This window comes from Ictidomys tridecemlineatus, chromosome 5 (genome assembly GCF_052094955.1).
Source record: "Ictidomys tridecemlineatus isolate mIctTri1 chromosome 5, mIctTri1.hap1, whole genome shotgun sequence".
In the NCBI taxonomy this organism is placed as follows: Eukaryota; Metazoa; Chordata; class Mammalia; order Rodentia; family Sciuridae; genus Ictidomys; species Ictidomys tridecemlineatus.
Window position 1 is genome coordinate 18,702,331 of NC_135481.1, and position 19,154 is coordinate 18,721,484.

The following is a 19,154-nucleotide window of genomic DNA, read 5'->3' on the forward strand; positions in this document are numbered from 1 at the left end:
GTGAATCTGTGGGTGAAATAATAATGACAACAACCAGTTTAAAGATGGGATTGATTAAAAGGTATATAGGGTATTTATATACATTTTAATGAGCTATATGAGTGGAGGTATTTATATACATTTTAGGGTATTTATATACATTTTAATGATCTATATGAGTGGAGAAGAGAAGATAAAGACCTTATGAATGGGATCAGCTTGCAGAATGTAAACATTTCCCTTTTTAGACTAAAATGTTTTCTTTTGCTTCATAGCTGTTGGGGCCATGGGTTATTATGAAGACTCATCTTAAGAAACTTTGGCCCTTGGAGGAAAGGGAGAGAGGGAACATGAGATGATTATTGTTTGATGCCTCTGCTGCTTTTGATGATCTTGCAAAATATGGGGGAAAAAAATTTTACCTCTGATCTGCCTTAGAGAGCCTTAGGGAAACATTACTACACTAGCCGGAGATCATTGGATATAGGTATTGAGTGTAGTGATACCGAGAATGCATTTATTTTTGCTGGTAGAAGGCTTGCATCCTGGAATTTTAAGATCTTACAAGGATAATGAAAGGGTCTTTATATTTAGAGGATTGTTCATGTTCGAGTGAGCAAGCCAAGCAGATGCTACTGAGAATAGGAGTAAGATGTGTAATTTCACACTGGTTGACTTCCTAGCAACTACTCTGTTGCTTTAGCAACTAGTTTCACAAATATTCATTTATGTAATGGATTGACTTTGTTTTACCATCTCAGTAATACTTGCATTAAATAGATAATGGCATAAACATTCACAAAATTACTGCTGAGAGTTTCTAAAGCATATCAATTTGTACAATTCTCATAATTTTTAATTTTTGTAAAAGTGAAGAAAAACCTTGGCTAGGTGAAACTGGGAGTTTATTTAATCATTGAGATCTAGATTTGTATTACAAGTTTACATGGGAATGGAAAAATTCATTCAGTTAAAAGGATATATTTATAAATCATATGTATTTTGAAAGTAGCAGAGTATTTATTTCCTATAATGAATCTAGGATACTTTTGATGTCATTCTCTGTGACCTGTCTTATAGTTAATAGAAGTTTGTATTTCTTTTAAAGTGGTTTTATTTTTTGTGCTTATCATGTTTTCATTAGCCCTGAGGCCATAATTTTACAACATTATATCTAGCAGTATTTCTAATCAGCAGAAACCAGGAGAGGTACTTTGAGGATCGTTTTGGCATCTGCTTAACAATAGAGTGGGCTGTGAACCCCATTCCATTATTCTCTTATCCTGCTATGAGAATGTAGATGATTGTGCAGACAATAGAACTAGTAAACTAGAAAATGCCAAACCCAAGTAGGTGTCTTGAGGCTTCCACCATGGTTCCAACTACAAAGGCCCTACTTCTCCAAATTCATTTCCTGGTTTTTTGGGTTTTTTTTTTTTGTTTTTTTTGGTTTTTTTTTGTACTCAGGATTGAACCCAGGGGTGCTCAAACACTAAGCCACATACCCAGTCCTTTTTATTTTTTATTTTGTGACAGGGTCTCACTTTCTTAGGGCCCGTGCTACATTGCCAAAGCTGACTTTGAACTTACATTCCTCCTGCTTCAGCCAAGTTGCTGGGATTACAGGCATGTGCTACTGTGCCCAGCTCACTTATTTCTTTTTCTAGACACATTGTCTCTACTCTCAAGCAGCCAATTGTATTTCTCTTCAGTTGCCTCTGCCTGGATAATTATTTTCCTAAAATTACCTTCTCGAGGAAACCTGTGACTTCTTCCCTATTCCCATTTATTTATTTATTTTCTTTTTTAAAGATAGAGGAGAGAGAGAGAATTTTTAATATTTATTTTTTAGTTCTCAGCGGACACAACATCTTTGTTTGTATGTGGTGCTGAGGATCGAACCTGGGCCGCTACCGCTTGAGCCACATCCCCAGCCCCTCCCTATTCCCATTTAAAGTGGCATGTGTCTCCTCTAAGCACCCTTAATTCCATCAGACTGCTTTTTTAAATTCAACACATTGATCAGTATTTGTGATCTTACTTATTGTTTACCCTTTAAAAAAATATTTTACTTTTTAGTTGTAGTTGGACACAATGCCTTTATTTAGTTATTTATTTTTATGTGGTACTAAGGATCTAACCCAGGGTCTCGAATGAGCCACAACCCCAGCCCCTTATTGTTTACCTTTTAATGGCCTCTTCCCACTTGAATATAAGCCTTTGGTGGGCAGGACTTCTCTCTGTATTGTTTACTGTTATTTGTGGGATGAATCCTAGTTAGATAGATAAGAGGGAAAAGATTAAAACAGTCTTCTTTGTGTTCCATATATTTATCAGTGGTGGTAGGTAGGTGACCTTAGTGTTTTAGGTATACCCATGGCTTCCAGACACAGAACAACAATAAAAAAAATGTGTAGTATATTTTAGTTCTCTGCAAATCTGTTTCCCCCTATCATTAACAGTTTTTTGTTTTGTTTTGTTTTTAATATTTACTAAAACTAGACTTTGGGAAGGGTACAAATAATATGAGATGTAATCTCTGTCACTAAGAATACACAGTCTAGTGGTAGAGAGCGAAAATATATCAAACAAATTGCAATACAATGTAAGAAGTATTATAATAGATTGTATAAAAACTACATTGGGCCAGGTGTGGTGCTGCATATCTGTAATCCTGGTGACTTAAGAGCTGGGCCAGTAGGATTGCAGATTCAAGGCCAGCCTCAGCTACTTAGCTTGATCCTAAAAAATAAAAAGTGATGGGAGTGTGCTCCATGGTAGAGCTCTCCTTGATTCAGGACATTCCTAGTACTAGGGAGTTGGGGAACATTGCGAGAAAAGGTTAATGTATGATTCAGAAAGGAGGTTTCATTTGATAATAGGACAGTGTTTCTGCTGCTGGGCACAAGGAAGAAGGGCTCTCTCCTACTGCAGGATGCACAAGCATTAGGTGTTAGGAAAGTACCCAGCGTATTGTCAGAACAGCATCTGGTTATACATGGTTAGGTCATAGGATGTGAAGTGAAAGAAAAGTAATAGATGAACTGTTAGGTAAATTGGGACCAGATTGTGAAGTGTTTACCTGGTATTAAAGCATCTGGACTTTCTCCTATAGGCAACTGGGGAGAATCATCAAGGATTTTACAACAGAGGAGTGACATGATCTAGTTTGTATTCTAGAAAGTTAATTCAGGTAGTTGTATAATTAGATCATATAGGAAAGGAGTTGATGTTTTATTGATTTTGTTCTAATTTTGGTACTTAGTGCATTGTATTTTCTTATGTTTCCCCACTCTAAGATATGGTTGAGAGGCAACACTTTGCTTTATTAATCTTATATCCTCAACTATCCTACCGTGCTTGAAATATAATGGGTGCTCAAGAAATGTTTGGCTGAGTAGTCCAAGTCAGAAATAGCAGGGCCTTAGTTAGCTTTGAAAATTGCAATGAGGGCTGGGGATGTGGCTCAAGCAGTAGCGCGCTCGCCTTGCATGCGTGCGACCCGGTTCGATCCTCAGCACCACATACCAACAAAGATGTTGTGTCCGCCGAGAACTAAAAAATAAATATTAAAAAAAAATTCTCTCTCTTTCTCCCTCTCTCTCTCCTCTCTCACTTTCTCTTTAAAAAAAAAATTGCAATGAGATGGACGAAGGAAGAGGTAAATTAGAAATGTCATGAAAGAGAGAATTTGTTCACTAGTTATTTGAGTGGACAGAATCAAATTTGCCTCAGGAGACCATATGAACGAAGAAGGCTTTAATGGAGTTAGGAAATATGCATCTGAAATTGGTGGTGGGGAAGTGAAGGGAAGATAGAGTTTGTGAATATGCTGACTTTTAAGAATGTGTGACACATGTGCAGAAATGTGTATCTGAGAAAGTTTAGGCTTGATAAAAGATTAAGACACCATCACCAGGTAGGTGAGTGTTCATTTACTCAGGATCATGGATACTGAGGTTATACTTTGTAGAACCTTTATGACTAGGAGAAGAAGGGATGCTGGAAGAGGAAGTGTTTGAAAAACAGGGAGGTTGACCACAAGAGGGATGATTATTGCCTTTGTTGTCTTTTATTTTTGTTTAGATATTTCTCTGAGATATTTTATTTATTTAACAGGAAAAAGAACACACAGAATTACCTGCCTTTTAAAAACCGAGCACGTATCTTTTGTAATCAGAAAAAAGAAGTAAACAAAAGCCAAAAAGGTTCCTTTAAAGCACATTTTTAAAAGAATAACATGCTGGTCCTGGGATTGTGGCTCAGTGGTGGAGTACTTGCCTAGCAAGTGTAAGGAATTGGGTTCGATTCTCAGCACCATGTATAAATAAATAAAAATAAAGGTCCATTAACAACTAAAAAAAAAAAAAGTGCCTATTGCCAAAAAGAGTTAAATTCACTTATGATTTAATTTTCCAGAATTTAAAAATGTATATCAGCACATATTTTAGAAGTATAGTCAAATTGTGCTATAAACCTGCTTTTATCACTTCATACACACTGAACATATTATCATTGCAACTTAAATGTGGATAATTCATTTTTGATGTCCATATATTCAATAATTGTTTTAGCTTATCTCTATACATGTAAATTATTTCCTTTTTAATAATATTCTAATAAAGAGTGTATTGAGCATCCCTGATATTCTTAGGCTAAATCCTAGTAGGATACTTTGAGTCAAAGGATATGTGTATATTTGCAGTTTTGTTACACATAGACTAGAAAGCCTTGCATATAACTTTAATAATCTTGATAATATCTTTGTGAAGTAGGGTTAGAGAATATTTTTGCTTACCATCAAGAAAATGGAGGCCCAAAGAATTGACCTCTCCTTTTCTATCTTTCATATCTGGAACCTGTTCACAATACAATACTTTGGGTGTGGCAGCGAATACTCTGCTTAACAGAATCAAGATTCAGCATTATCTTAAATTAGCAATGAGTTGAAAGAAAGTCTGGTGGTTCACAAACTAGAGTTCAATTCTGTACTGTTCACTTTTGGATCTGATAACTTGATTAGCAACAGTTAACATGAAAAAGATGACTATGAATTTAATGAGAGACAAGAATGGTCCTGGCCTTCCAAAAGGTTGTGGTATCTTTGACTGAGTTAATAGATATATAAAGAACAGATCAACCAAAGTAACTTAAGTTTTAGACCTATTAAAAACCCTTAGTAGCCAGGCACAGTGGCACACACCTGTAATCCCAGTGGAGTAGGAGGCTGAGGTAGGAGGATCACAAGTTCAAAGCTAGTCTCAGCAAATTAGCAAGGCCCTAAGCAACTCAGTGAGACCCGGTCTCTAAATAAAATATAAAAAAGGGTTAGGGATATGGCTCAGTGGTTAAGTGCCCCTAAATTTAAACCCCAGCCCCCGAGTCCCCCCAAAACTCCAAAACCATAAAAATTGCCCAGTCCAACGATCATTGTGCTGATGATGAGATAAATTAGAAATTAAATGACTTGGTTAATGGAAAACAACCACCTCACCACAGAATTGGAACTAGAACTCAGATCTGGTGCATCCCATACTCATTTCTGTTATACCATGTAGTCTTACCCCATTTACTGATTAAGTGTGCAACTGAAATACGACCTGCTGAAGTCTAAAAAGGACATTAGAATAAATGTCTCATTACAAAGGTGATAATCATTGACATTTAATTCATTACCTATTACCAGGAAAAGATAAAGTATAAAATGATCATTAATGACTTTATCTTTAAGTAACACTATTTAGTTTTTGTGGTACACCACCCCAACTTTAATCTTTAGGGATTTTCCAGAAAGTGAGGAGAAAAAAATTAGTAAATTAATTATTGCAAAATACAAATTCTGAAACTTAGAATAAAATCAAAGTGGAAGATATTATAAACACTGTACTGTTTTCAGATAAAGGACCACTTGTAGATTTCCATTTACTCATTTAACAGTTTATATTGAACATCTGTGTTTTGGCATTTATCTAGACCCTGAGGATATAAAGATTGTATATAAGATATGGTCTCTGCTCTCATAGAGTTCACTATTTGGAAAAGTACATGTATAACTCTTGTGTAGTCTACTAAGAAAGATAATTTCTTTCATGTACACAAGGTGGCTTAGAAGAAGAGAGTAATATTTCTCAATTGGAATTTACAAATTCCGGAAAATCTGCACAAATACACTTGAGTTGAATCTTTAAGGCTGGTATTAAACACTAAGGATAGAAGTTGAGGACGAAGGAAAGAACCTTCTGAGAGGAAGAATCAGTACCATACAAAACATGGAAGTATGAAACACAAGAAAATGTAAAAAATGTCAGTGCTACTTGGTGAGCATATTGCTAATACATATATAGTAGTAGTCAGTGTGAAGAATTGGTGTTGGAAAAATAGCCTATAGATGTGAGCAAAACCTGTTCTTGACCAGCTGTGTTGGCCATCAAGTAGATTTGGACATTATTCTATATGTCATGAAAAAAAACGGGAAGGGTTTACATTTATCTTTGTAATCCCCCCAAAAAAAGATAAATTAATTAGAGTTAATTTTACTCTCTTTACCCTCAAAATGCAAATTTTATGTATTTTTTAAAAACATGAAGCTACCAGTTTTATCCAGTGATACTTACTCATAGCTAAAGAATAATAATGAGAGCTCCTCCAGTTTGTTGGGATGGCAAAAAACTGAGACAGTACTGCCTTGTGATTTAAGTGATTCTAAAAGTGTTTCTTTGATTAAAGGGCTCTTCTAGGTAGTTTGTGCTATTGTATTGTGAAACTAGAAGTTAACATGTTAATATCTAGCAGAATGAGGCTCTTTTTGAAGTTGTGATGCTACTTTTTATACTCGTTATACTTTATTTTATAATAAACATGAATTAACCTAAATGTGAGTAGATTACTTAGATTTAAGCATCTCGACAGTAGATTTAGCATAATTCTAATTCATAAAGTTTTGGTGTTTTATTTTTGTTGATATGGGCATTTTGGTTGGGGGAGGGTAGACATCATCACAAAAACTTGGAGCAAAGTCTTTTTTGTGTATGTATGTATATGTATGTATACTTTCATATAAACAAAATTGGAGATACTTTTTGGGTTTTGCTTTTTTATTTATAAATTCCTGTTTCATTCTTATACTTTTGTTTATTTACATATCTATCAGTTCATTCATTCATTGCACTGGGGATTTTACCCAGGGATGCTTTACCATTGAGTTACAATCTTATTCCTTTTTAATTTTTATTTTGAGATAGGGTCTCATTTTGTTGCCCAGGCTGCCCACACGCTTGCAATACTCTTAACCTCAGTCTCCAGACCCATTTTTGCAAATTAGAAATTTAATTTTTACAAATTTTCCCCCTAGTATTGAGAGTTGAACCCAGAGCCTTGCACACATTAGGCAAGTACTCTGCTGTTGAACTACATCCCCAGCCCTACCACATTCTATTTCTTGAAATGGGTTACTAGAGGTATTAACCATAAACCTGGATTTCCAGTTACATCTAGCTTTATGTGTGCTAAATAAATAGTACAATAAACATTTCATAAAGATTGATTATTATCAGAAGTATACCTTCTTCTGGGGCTTATTGGATAAATTAATTTGAGGCAGAAAATATATATTGGGCAGGAAATTTACATATCTGTGACAAATATACTTTTCTACCTTTATTTTACTGTAAGATATTCACGTTTAAATGTAGTCAAGGCTAAATGTAGAACTTTTCATGAAAATTTATGTAGAGCATAAGTTAGTAGTAACATAAATTAGAATTATAAATTACATTTGCTGACATTTTTAGCAGTGTTATAGTAAAACTAAATATAGCAACATTTGTGTTAACAAGCTCCCGGTTCTCTGGAACAAAGCTGAAGACTAGGAAACAAACCAAAGCAACACTAAAAATATAAAATCTCCTAGCAGCCAAAATAGATTGTTAAGATCTGTGTTCTCCCAAGTTGTTCTTTAGACTTTTAGTCTGTTATTTAAAGCTTCTATGTTCTATACTTTATACACATTTCTAATAAGCTTATTCATTTTTCTTAGTCTTCTGTAGACAAGAAAAATCGAAGGAAAAGGGCATAAATATATCAAAGTGATCACTGACAGACTGATAACAGGAGAGAGGACAAATTTATACAAAGGACAACAGTCTGGGCGGAATAGCCTTATTTACCTGATTAGCCCCTTAGAACATTACTCAAGTGGTGTAATATAATTATTCATACTGACCAGATTTATCAAGAAAAAGAATCAGTCATTATTTTCTTTCTGAAACCTGGAACTTTGGAAACATTTTCATTGTAAAGGATATTCCTTTTTAATTATAAATGAGGCAGTTCACTTATGGAAAATTCACTTGTATACAATAGTTCCAGTTGACATTTAAAAGATAACACTACTTAATCAAAGCACATATTACTTTGTGCTTCTGCAGTATATACAAAAGGATATATGTGTAATCTAAAAATGAAATTGAGTTACATTTATAATAGTATCAAAAAGAATAAAATAGGGAATAAATTTAACAAAATGAGTGTAAATTTTATGCTCTGAAAGCTGTAAAAACATTTAAGAAATTAAAGAAGACCTAAGTATACATGGTTAGTCATCCCATGATCATGGATCTCAAGGTTACTATCCTTAAAATGGCAGTACTCCCCAAAATGATGTAAAAATTGAACATAGTCCTTATCAGAATACCAACTGGCTTCTTTTTAGAAATTAATAAACTGATCCCAAAATTCATATAGAAGTACAAGGGTCCTAGAAGAACCCCCGCTCCAAAAAAAAAAAAAAGTCTGAAAAAGAATAAAGTTGGGGGGCTAGGGATGTGGCTCAAGCGGTAGCGCGCTTGCCTGGCATGCGTGCGGCCCGGGTTCGATCCTCAGCACCGCATACCAACAAAGATGTTGTGTCTGCCGAGAACTAGAAAATAAATATTAAAAATTCTCTCTCTCTCTCTCTCTCTCTCTCTCTCTCTCTCTCTCTCTCTCTCTCTCTCTCTCTCTCAAAAAAAAAAAAAAAGAGAAAAAAATAAAGTTGGGGCTGAGGTTTAGGCTTAGTGGTAGAGCGCTTAGTTGGCATGTTTGGGGCACTGGGTTTGATTCTCAGTGCCACGTGTAAATTAATAAAATAAAGGCCCATTCATAACTAAACAAAAAAGGAATAAAGTTGGATGACTCAGTTTTTATTTTTAAACTTACTATAAAACAGCAGTGATCCAGGAAGTGCGGTACTAAAATAAAATAGATACACAGATCATTGGAATAGATTTGAGAATCCAGCTATGAATCTGGTCATTTGCTCTAGGCCAGTTCATTCAGTAGGAAAGCATAATTTTTTCAATGAATGGTACTGAGATAACTGAATAACTATATTCAAAAGATTAAAGTTGAACCCTTACCTCATACCATATACAAAAATTAATGCAAAATAAAGAGACTAAATGTAAGCACTAGAACTGTAAAACTTTTAGAAGGAAGCATAAGCATACTGCTCTTACATCCAATCCATGGCAGTGGATTCTTAGATACAACATAAAAAGCCCAAATAGTAGAACAAATATATATATATATATATATATATATATAGTCAGTTTATTAAAATTAAGCAATTTTGTGTTAAGAACTATCATTAAAATATTTAATGAGCTAAAATAACATGGGAAAGCATCACCATTAGGTTAGGCCACTTTAAATATAGATTCTCATATTTTGAAGACAAAGTATATAAACTTGAAGTTGATAATAAAGATGTTAAGGGACCACAACCAGAATTTTCAAGAAATGTGAGATAACAGTAGGGATCAAATTTAAGATTCACTAGGGTAGAAAAAGGCTCCAAAGTACACACTAAAGGAACACAAAATCTTGTCAATAAAATAATAACAAAAAATTCCTGATCTTAGGAATGAGATAGGAATTCAAATACAAGAAGCATATAGAACCCCAAATAGGCAAGATCAATAAAGATCCTCTCCAAGACACATTATAATGAAAATGCCTAATGTACAGAATAAAGATAGAGTTATAAAAGCTGCAAAAGAAAAATAGCAGGTCATATTTTGAGGTAATCCAGTGTGGATTTCAACTGATTGTTTTCAATCCAGAGCCTAAAAGCCAGGACTTAAAATGATATATACCAAGCTCTAAAAGAAAATAGGTGTCAACCAAGATTATGGCAAAACATCCTTCAGAATTTAAGATGAAATAAAAACCTCTCATGAGAAGCAGAAACTAAAAGAATTCATAATCATTAAGCATTAGAAATGAAATCAAAATGGCAGGAAATAAAAATCACCTCTCCATAATAACACTGACTGTAAATGGTCTAAACTCTTTAATCAATAGATATAGATTGAAGGGGCTTGGGATGTAACTCAGTTGGTAGAGTACTTGCCTCTCATACACAAGGCCCTGAGTTCAATCCCCAGCAATACCCACCCCCCAAAAAAAAGATATAGATTGACAGATTGGATTAAAACACACTACTCAACCATATGTTTTTTACAAGAGATTCACCTTTCAGACAAAGACACCCACAGACTGAAGATGAAAGAATGGAAAAAGGTATACCATGAAAATTGAAACTGAAAGCAAAGCCAAAATTAATGAGGAGACACAGGTCACTTCATACTGGTTCAGGGAATCATCCAACAAGATATAATGCTTGTAAATATTTATATTCCAAACAACGGTGCTTCCATGTACATAAGTAAAATAGACCACGATACAGCAATACTGGGTGATTTCACCACACTTCTCTCACCATTATGTAACTCATGTAGTCATAAAGTAAGTAAAGGCTCTTCTGAACTTTAAGAAAAAAAAAACCTAACAGAAATCTATAGATTATTTCATTTATTAACACTGTAATTCACTTTCTTCTTAGAAGCACATGGAATTTTCTCTAAAATAGTAATATTTTAGGGCACAAAGCAAACCTTAACATGCTAAAAAATATAGAGATAATTCCTTGCATTCTATAAGGTCATAATGAAATGAAATCAATATTCATTGACAATATAAAAACAGAAACCATTCTAAACCTGGAAATTGAAGAAAACACTTTTGGACGAGGAATGAATTTTAGAAGAAATCAGAGAAATAAAAAACTTTCTTAGAAAGAAATAGAGATACAGCATATCAAAAATCTCTGGGAGGGCTGGGGTTGTGGCTCAGCGGTAGAGCATTTGCCTAGCATGTGTAAAGAAGGCCCTGGGTTTGATCCTCAGCACCACATAAAACAATAAATAAAATAAAGGCATTGTGTTCAACTACAACTAAAAAATAAAGTATTAAAAAAAAATCTCTGGGACAGTAGGAAGACAATCCTAAGTAATATGTACAGCACTGTGTTCTGTGTTTAAAAAAAAAGATACCAAATAATTTAATGTTCTATCTCCAGATCCTGGGGATGGGGACTGATAGCAAAATTAGTACAAGACAGGAAATAATTAAGATCATAGCTGAAATTAATGAAATTGAGAATAAAAAATACAAAGAATCAACAAAACAGAGTCAGTTCCTTGAAAAGATTCAGATTAATAAATCCCTAGCCAAACTAACCAAAAGAAAGAAACGACTCAGATCAACAAAATTAGAAATTAAAAAAAAAAAAAAGAAGGTGATATGGGTTAGGGATATAGCTCAGTTGGTAGAGTGCTTGCCTTGCATGTACAAGGCCCTGGGTTCAATCCCCAACACCACCAAAAAAAAAAAAAAAAAAGAATAAGCTAGTATATCTTGAAGATAGTGACAATTCCTGGAGAAATAAAACCTACCTAAATTGAACCATGAGGATGTAGAAAACTTAGACCAATGTCAAGCAATGAAATTGAAACAACTATTAAAGTTTTCCAATGATGAAAAACTTAGGATCAGATGGATTCTCAGCTGAATTCTACCAGACCTTTATAGAAGAACCAGTGTCAATCCTCCTCAAATTATTCCATGAAATAGAAAAGAAGGGAACACTTCAAATTGATTCTTTGAAGCCATTATTACCCTGATACCAAAAGCAGACACATCAAAGAAAGAAAATTTCAGACCAATATCCCTGATGAACATAGATGCAAAAATCCTTAATAAAACATTGACAAACTGCATTCAAAAACACTTTTAAAAGATAGTGCATCAGATCAAGTGGTTTTCATCACAGGGATGGAAGGTTGGTTCAACAAACAGATCAATACACATAATTCACATAAATAGAGTTAAGGAGAAGAATCACATGATTATTTCAATAGATGCAGAAACAGCACTTGACAAAATCTAGCACCCCTTCATTTTTAAATGGGTTTTTTTAGTTATTCATGGATACAATATCTTTGTCTTCATTTTTTTTTTTTTTAATGTCGTGCTGAGGATCAAACCCAGGGCCTCACATGTGCAAGGCAAGCGCTCTGCCACTGAGCCACAACCCCAGCCCACCCCTTTATTTTTAGAACACAAGAGAAACTATGAATAGAAGGAACTTACCTCAACATTATGAAGACTGTATACGACAAACCCAAAGCCGCCATCATACTCAATGGAGAAAAACTGAGGGCATTTCCTCTATAAACAGAAATATGATAAGGATTTCTACTCTCACCATCCCTATTCAACACAGTCCTTGGAACTCTAGTCAGAGCAATCAGGCAAGAGAAAGAAATTAGAGAGATACAAACAGAAAAATGAAGGCAAATTATCTGTTTGATGATAACATGATCCTGTATTTAGAAGACACGGAACATTCTACCAGAAGAATTCTAGAGGTAATAAACAAATTTAGTCATGCAGCAGGATACAGTATCAACATACTTAAATTAGGAAAACTATCCCATTCAAAATAACCTAAAAAAAAAAAAACAACTTGAGAATAAATCTAACCAAGGAGGTAAAAGACTTCTATAATGAATACTATAGAATACTGTAGAGAGAAATTGAAGAAAACCTTGGAAGATGGAAAGACCTCCCATGTCCTTGGATAGGGACAATAGTATCAAAGTGGTCAGCGGGATGCAGTGGTGGCACATGACTGTTATTCCAGCAACTTGGGAAGCTGAGGTAGGAGGATCACGAGTTCAAAGCCAGCCTCAGCAACTTAAGGAGGCCCTAACTACTCAGTGAGACCATGTCTCTAAATAAAATACAAGAAAGGGCTGGGGGAGCTGGGGATGTGGCTCAAGCGGTAGTGCGCTCACCTGGCATGCGTGCGGCCGGGGTTCGATCCTCAGCACCACATACAAACAAAGATGTTGTGTCTGCTGAAAACTAAAAAATAAATATTCAAAAAATTCTCTCTCTCTCTCTCTCTCTCTCTCTCTCTCTCTCTCTCTCTCTCTCTCTCTCTCTCTCTAAAAAAAAAAAAAAGAAAGAAAAGAAAGGGCTGGGGATGTGGCTTTGTTGTTAAGCACCCCTGGGTTCAATCTCCTGTTCCAAAAAAAAGAAAAAAAAGCCATACTTCCAAAAGCATTATATCAATTCAGTGCAATCCCCATAAAAATACCAATGATATTCTTCATAGAACTAGAAAAAACAGTTCCAAATTCATTTGGAAGAATAAAAGACTCAGAGTAGCCAAAGCAATCAATCCTGAGCAAGAAAGTGAATTGCATTTTTATGTATATTTATAATGCACCAATTAGAAAAAATATGAAAAGACCAGTAATGCATTCCACTGTTGTTGTGTATTTAAAAAAATAATAAAATCAATTTTTTTAAAAAGAAAAAGATCAGTAGAATAGAGGAAAGGGAACAAGGGGAGGGAGGGAGAAGAGGAGGAAGGAGTGAGTTTGGGGGACTGAATTGGAGCAAATTATATTCTATGTTTGTATGTCAAAATGAACTCCAATATTATGTAGAACTATAATGTACTAATAAAATTTAAAAACAAAGAACCATCAGTTCTTTTTAGTCTTAGCAGCAGACGCAAGACAAGATAGGGAATGTTATCCTTTGGAAAGCATCGTGGTAAGGCACACACATTGTGCTACTATTGTGGCTCTAAGGCCTACTATCTTCAGAAGTTGATATGTGGCAAATATTGCTGCCTGCCAAGCATGAGAGAAAGTATAACTGGAATGCCAAGACTAAAAGACAAAATTATCACCTTGACTGGTCAAATGAGGTACCTAAAAGTTGCATACCACAGATTTAGGAATGGATTAGGTGAAGAAACAACAACTTAAACCCAAGAGGGGCAGCTATTGCAACATCTAGCTAGTCTTAAGAATTTCAATGATTAGCCACCCCATGAATGTTCTGGGTTTTTTTTTTTTTTTTTACATTTAAAAATATAAAAAATTCAAAAACATAAAAAATTCAAAGTAATCAAACAAGGCTGGAGCACAGTGGTACATTCCTCTAATCAGCAACTCAAAAGACTGAGGCAGGCAGGAAAATCAAAAGTTTGAGGCCAGCTTCAGCAATTTAGCAAGACCTGCAGCAACTTAGCAAGACCATGTCTCAAGATAAAATAATAAAAGTGAAACAAAAACTCATACCTCAAATCATGTCTAGTAAGGTACTTTTTAGAATATATAAAGAACTCTTCTTATAAGTCAACAAAAAGACAACCCAGTTAAATACATGGGCAAAGGATCTGATAGACATTTCTCTAGACAATAGACATCCTTTTTAGACAAGGAAAAGGTAGTCAATAAGCATATGAAAGGATATTCAACATTATTATTCATTGAGGAAATACAAATCAAAACCACAATTACCACTTCATATAGAATCAGGAAATAAGAGTTTGCTGGGGAGGATGGATGGAAATCAGACTTATCATCATACTGCTGTTGGCAGTGTCCAATGCTAAAGCCACTTTAAAAAACAGTTTGGCAATTCTTACCTGAATACCTATTATAATAATATACTTGACATAGGCAACATATAAAGAAAAAGTGCTTTATTTAGCTTAGTTTTAGAGGCTGAAAGTCCAAATAGCATAGCACAGACTTGGCAAGAGCCATCCCATGGCTATATTACCTCATGATACAAAAGCGGAGAGAGAATAGGAGGTTTCAGGCTTGCCCCTTCTATAATAACTCTCTAGTGAGAACTCAAAGAGTCTCCTGAGAACTGCCTTCCAGGAACATGCCCATAGTGACCTGAGGACCTCCCACGAGGGTTCACCCTGTAAAGGTTCCACAACGTCCCAGTAGTGCCACCCTGGAGACCAAACCTCCAGCTTATGAACTTTTGAGGGAACACAAACCATAACCAAGTTATTGGAATAGAAATAAAATATTCTTTTTTATTTAGTTATAAAAAAGAATGAAGAACATGCTTTTACAACATCAATGAACCTTGAAAACAATATGTTAAGTGAAAGAAGACATTCAAAAAAGATCATATATTATGTAATTCCATTTCTATGAAATGTCCAGAGTGGGCAGGTCTGTAGATACAGGTCACTTAGGGCTATTATAGCCTAAGGAGGAGAGAGAGAGAGAACGACTGGTGGGTAGATAATAACCAAAGAGTATGGGTTTCTTTTTGAAGTGATGGAAATGTTCTAAAATTAGTAGTAATTATGACTGTACAATTCTATGAATATACTAAAATTCATTGAATGGTACACTTTAAATGTATTGTGTTGTGTGTTATGAATTATATTTCAAAATCTGTTAGGAAAAAAAGGACATATCTGTTAGGATTTGTACTTAAATTAAAATTGATATGCCAGGACTTGGGACACAACTCAATGTAGACCATTTGCCTATCATGTGCAAAGACTTGGATTTGATCTCTAGCATCACCAAAAAGAAAAAAGATATATAAACTTCCTAATGTAATTATGTAACTCCATACATTATTACATTGGGCTTTTTAAGAAGTAGTATAATCACTTTGTTTGGGCTGAAATGATTTTTCTCCTGTGAAGCCACATTTAGAATTATAGTGGAAAAATTTTAAGTGGTATCACATTTGAGAAATTATTTTCAAATAATCTAGAGATAAAGCTATATGATTTATGGTTAATCCTTACTTATACATTATAAATAATCATTTTGCATTCTTATGTCTCTTTTCTGTGTAAATAATCACTTAAATGATTGTGGGAAATATGCTCACCTATTCAAACCCAACTGAGACAAAAAGTACAGAAAAAGGGAGACTTTTAATGAAAGTCTTGCAAGATCTGGTGTCTGGGGGAGCAGGATCAGCCAGAGCAATTACAATCAGTATTTTATTTCCTAGTGTGCAGGGTCCCTCCTCCAGTTCCTCTTTGGTTAAGTACAATAGAGGGTATTCAGTCTTCCTGAACTTTCTCCTATGGGGTTATTTTTTTTTTAAATGTACCTTTAGTTGTCCCCACCTCTGTTTGTTCTCTTGTGATGGGAAAGCCTTCTTGGGGTGAGTGCACATATGTAGTTTAACTTTGGTCAGGCTGTTCCTTTCTCCTCACCTCCTGTTTGTCGAGTAAGCTGTTCATCAAGGAATCTGTCACATTCAGCTGTTAAGTGCTAGTAATCACCCATTTGTTCTGTTTTCCCTTTGGCTGTTTTCTTTTTTAGTTATAGGTGGACACAATATCTTTATTTTTATGTGATGCTGAGGATGGAACCTAGTGCCTCACGCATGCTAGCAACTGCTCTACCTCTGAGCCACAACCCTAGCCCGATTTTCTTTTTATATCCCCAGTATTTTTACATTTAAAGCTAAATACCTTATTTTAAAAATGGACCACCTGACTTTCAATTTCTTACAATAACTAAAAAAACAGATTTGCCTTTTGTTTTTTTTCCCATGTGGTCTTTGTTTGATTGATTATTTTGGTGGTGCAGAGGATCAAACTAAGGGCCATAAACATGCTAGGCAAGTGCTTTACCCACAGCCTGCAAATTTTTAAGCTATTCTAACAAAGGAATTCTTGAATAGAGATGGTGATTTTTTTTTTTTCTTTAAGGTGGTGCTCCTTCATAGAATCCATTTCTGAATCTGTTATACTGTGATGTAACACCTGGAATTTGTTTGAAAATAATTGGTTCGTTAAATGTGGTTGAGTTAATGTGTGGGAATGGATCATATATCTTTGAAATTTTGAACAATAAAAGTTTTAAGAAATATAAACATTTTGTATTTTTCTGCTGTAGAGTGTCATGCCTTCTGGGGTCATTGAGTTTTTTCCCCCATTGCTATAATGTAAAATGGTTACACAGTTGCTTTGTAAATAATTTGCCTTTAAAAAGTGGTCCACAGTGGGCTGGGATTGTGGCTCAGGGGTAGAGCGACGCCTGGCCCTGGGTTCAATCCTCAGCACTACATAAAAATAAATAAATAAAACTATTGTGTCCAAATACAACTAAAAAAAAAAAATTCTCCTCCTTTAACCCTATTCATAGATGACACCCACCTCCTTTGTTTTCTTTGGCACCTGCCTCTCTTTACTCATTTCACCCAGCCTCACTCCAGATTTTCAGCACTTAGAAACAGCCCTTTTTTTTTTTTTGTTAACAAATTGATCAGAATATCATGTGTAATACTTTAAGAAAGTCACAGAAGATAGTATATCACTGTCCTAATCTTTTTACCTCTAAATAATTGAAACTGCTCTTCTGTTTTTTATTGATGGCATTTAATTTTGACCATGAGTCACACTAAAGAATAAATATTATATTGTGATCCAGTATACAACAACATGTGTGTATACAAAAATTTCCTGAAATAATCCTTTCCTTTAAGTGTGATAGACTCTCATACATCTTTATTGTGCTTTTTTTTTCTTCAAAGAATATGTTGGTTGAAATGTTCTTTAAAATAAATATTCAAGTATACATATTTACCTCATATCCCTTTAATAGAAAATAATCTGCAGTTTAAAAATATTTTAGCATTATCTAATTTGTTAATAGTAAATATGCTCTGTGCTGTCACTAGTGCTATGGTAAACTAGTTGATAGGTAATTCCTTAATATCTTGCCAAAGGAAGGAATATTTTCCTTGCTGTTATTTGGGAAATGTTTCTGTATAGTATTTCTGTATATTATATTAATATTATTAAGATTGTAAAAATAGGCCTTGGGTTGTAGCTCAATGGTTGGTGTGCTTGTCTAGCATGTGTGAGGCTTTGGGTTTGATTCTTAGCACCACATTAAAAAATAAATGAATAAAATAAAGGTATTGTGTCCATCTACAATTTAAAAAAATATTTTAAAAAGTTAAAATGAAAAACTCCTCTGGTTTACTTTTTTCTTTTACCCCCCCTTTTTTTTTTTTAAATATTGTAATGCCATGTGTTATTTTTGGATGAGGGTGGATAGTGGAGATTGAACCCAGGGGCATTTTGTCACTGAGCTAACACCCTTAATCCTTTTTATTTCTTTTATTTTTTATTTTGAGACAGGGTCTTGCTAAGTTGCTGAGACTGGTCTCAAGCTTGTAGGCCTCCTGCCTCAGCTTCCTAAGTCACTGAGATTACAAGCTTACACCACTGCTCATAGCCTTTGTGTTATTTTCTTATCCTTAATTGTACTGTACCCTTAAAGAGATGCTCCCAGGGTGGAAGAGGCAATGGGCCAACCTATCCTCTTTGCCCTAAGTAGACCTAGTAACTAATCTGAGGTATGTAGATGTGGTTTTCGTTTTAACTGCTAATTGCCACAGTTCATTTGGCTAGATTCCCCCTACCCAAGTTCTGAGTAGTAATTTATACATGTACTACTTTCACTTTAGGGCAAGAAAATTTGACAGCTGGAGATCTAACTAAACTGGGAACCCAAGGCTGTATGTTCCTTTATCAGTGTGGCTCTGAGAACTGAGATCTGCTGGTTCTTTGAAATAATGCTGTGTCTGATGAAGCTTACGGTAAATGTTGTTCTGTAGGTGACTTACTGAAACAGGAAGTCTTCATTGAGATGGTTTTATGGGCATTATCACATCCAAGGCTGCTCCTTCAAAAGGACTGAGTTTATATTTAAAGCTCCCAAACTACTATGTAATGTAGTTTCTTTTCCATTAACAATAAAAGAACCCACAGCAGGAAGTGAGCTTGGGAAGTATTGTGGATTTTGTGCAACAGATTCTAAAAGCTTTGAGTACTTGGGATTATGCCAGCTCATCGATGTTATTTTCTTGTCCATTAAACTGCTTGCCTTTCTCACAGTTATTGATACATTTTGATTTTTTTTAAGCTGAAGCAGTTACTCATTTTAAATAGGTAGAATTTTAACCTTCCATCTTTATAATTAAAT

General features: G+C 34.7%; 1 protein-coding gene across 11 annotated transcripts in view; it reads left to right on the plus strand.

Moving 5' to 3' along the window:
* Positions 1-19,154, plus strand: part of Csnk1g1 (casein kinase 1 gamma 1) — a 153,885-nt gene that overhangs the window by 50,985 nt on the left and 83,746 nt on the right. The window lies entirely within an intron of this gene.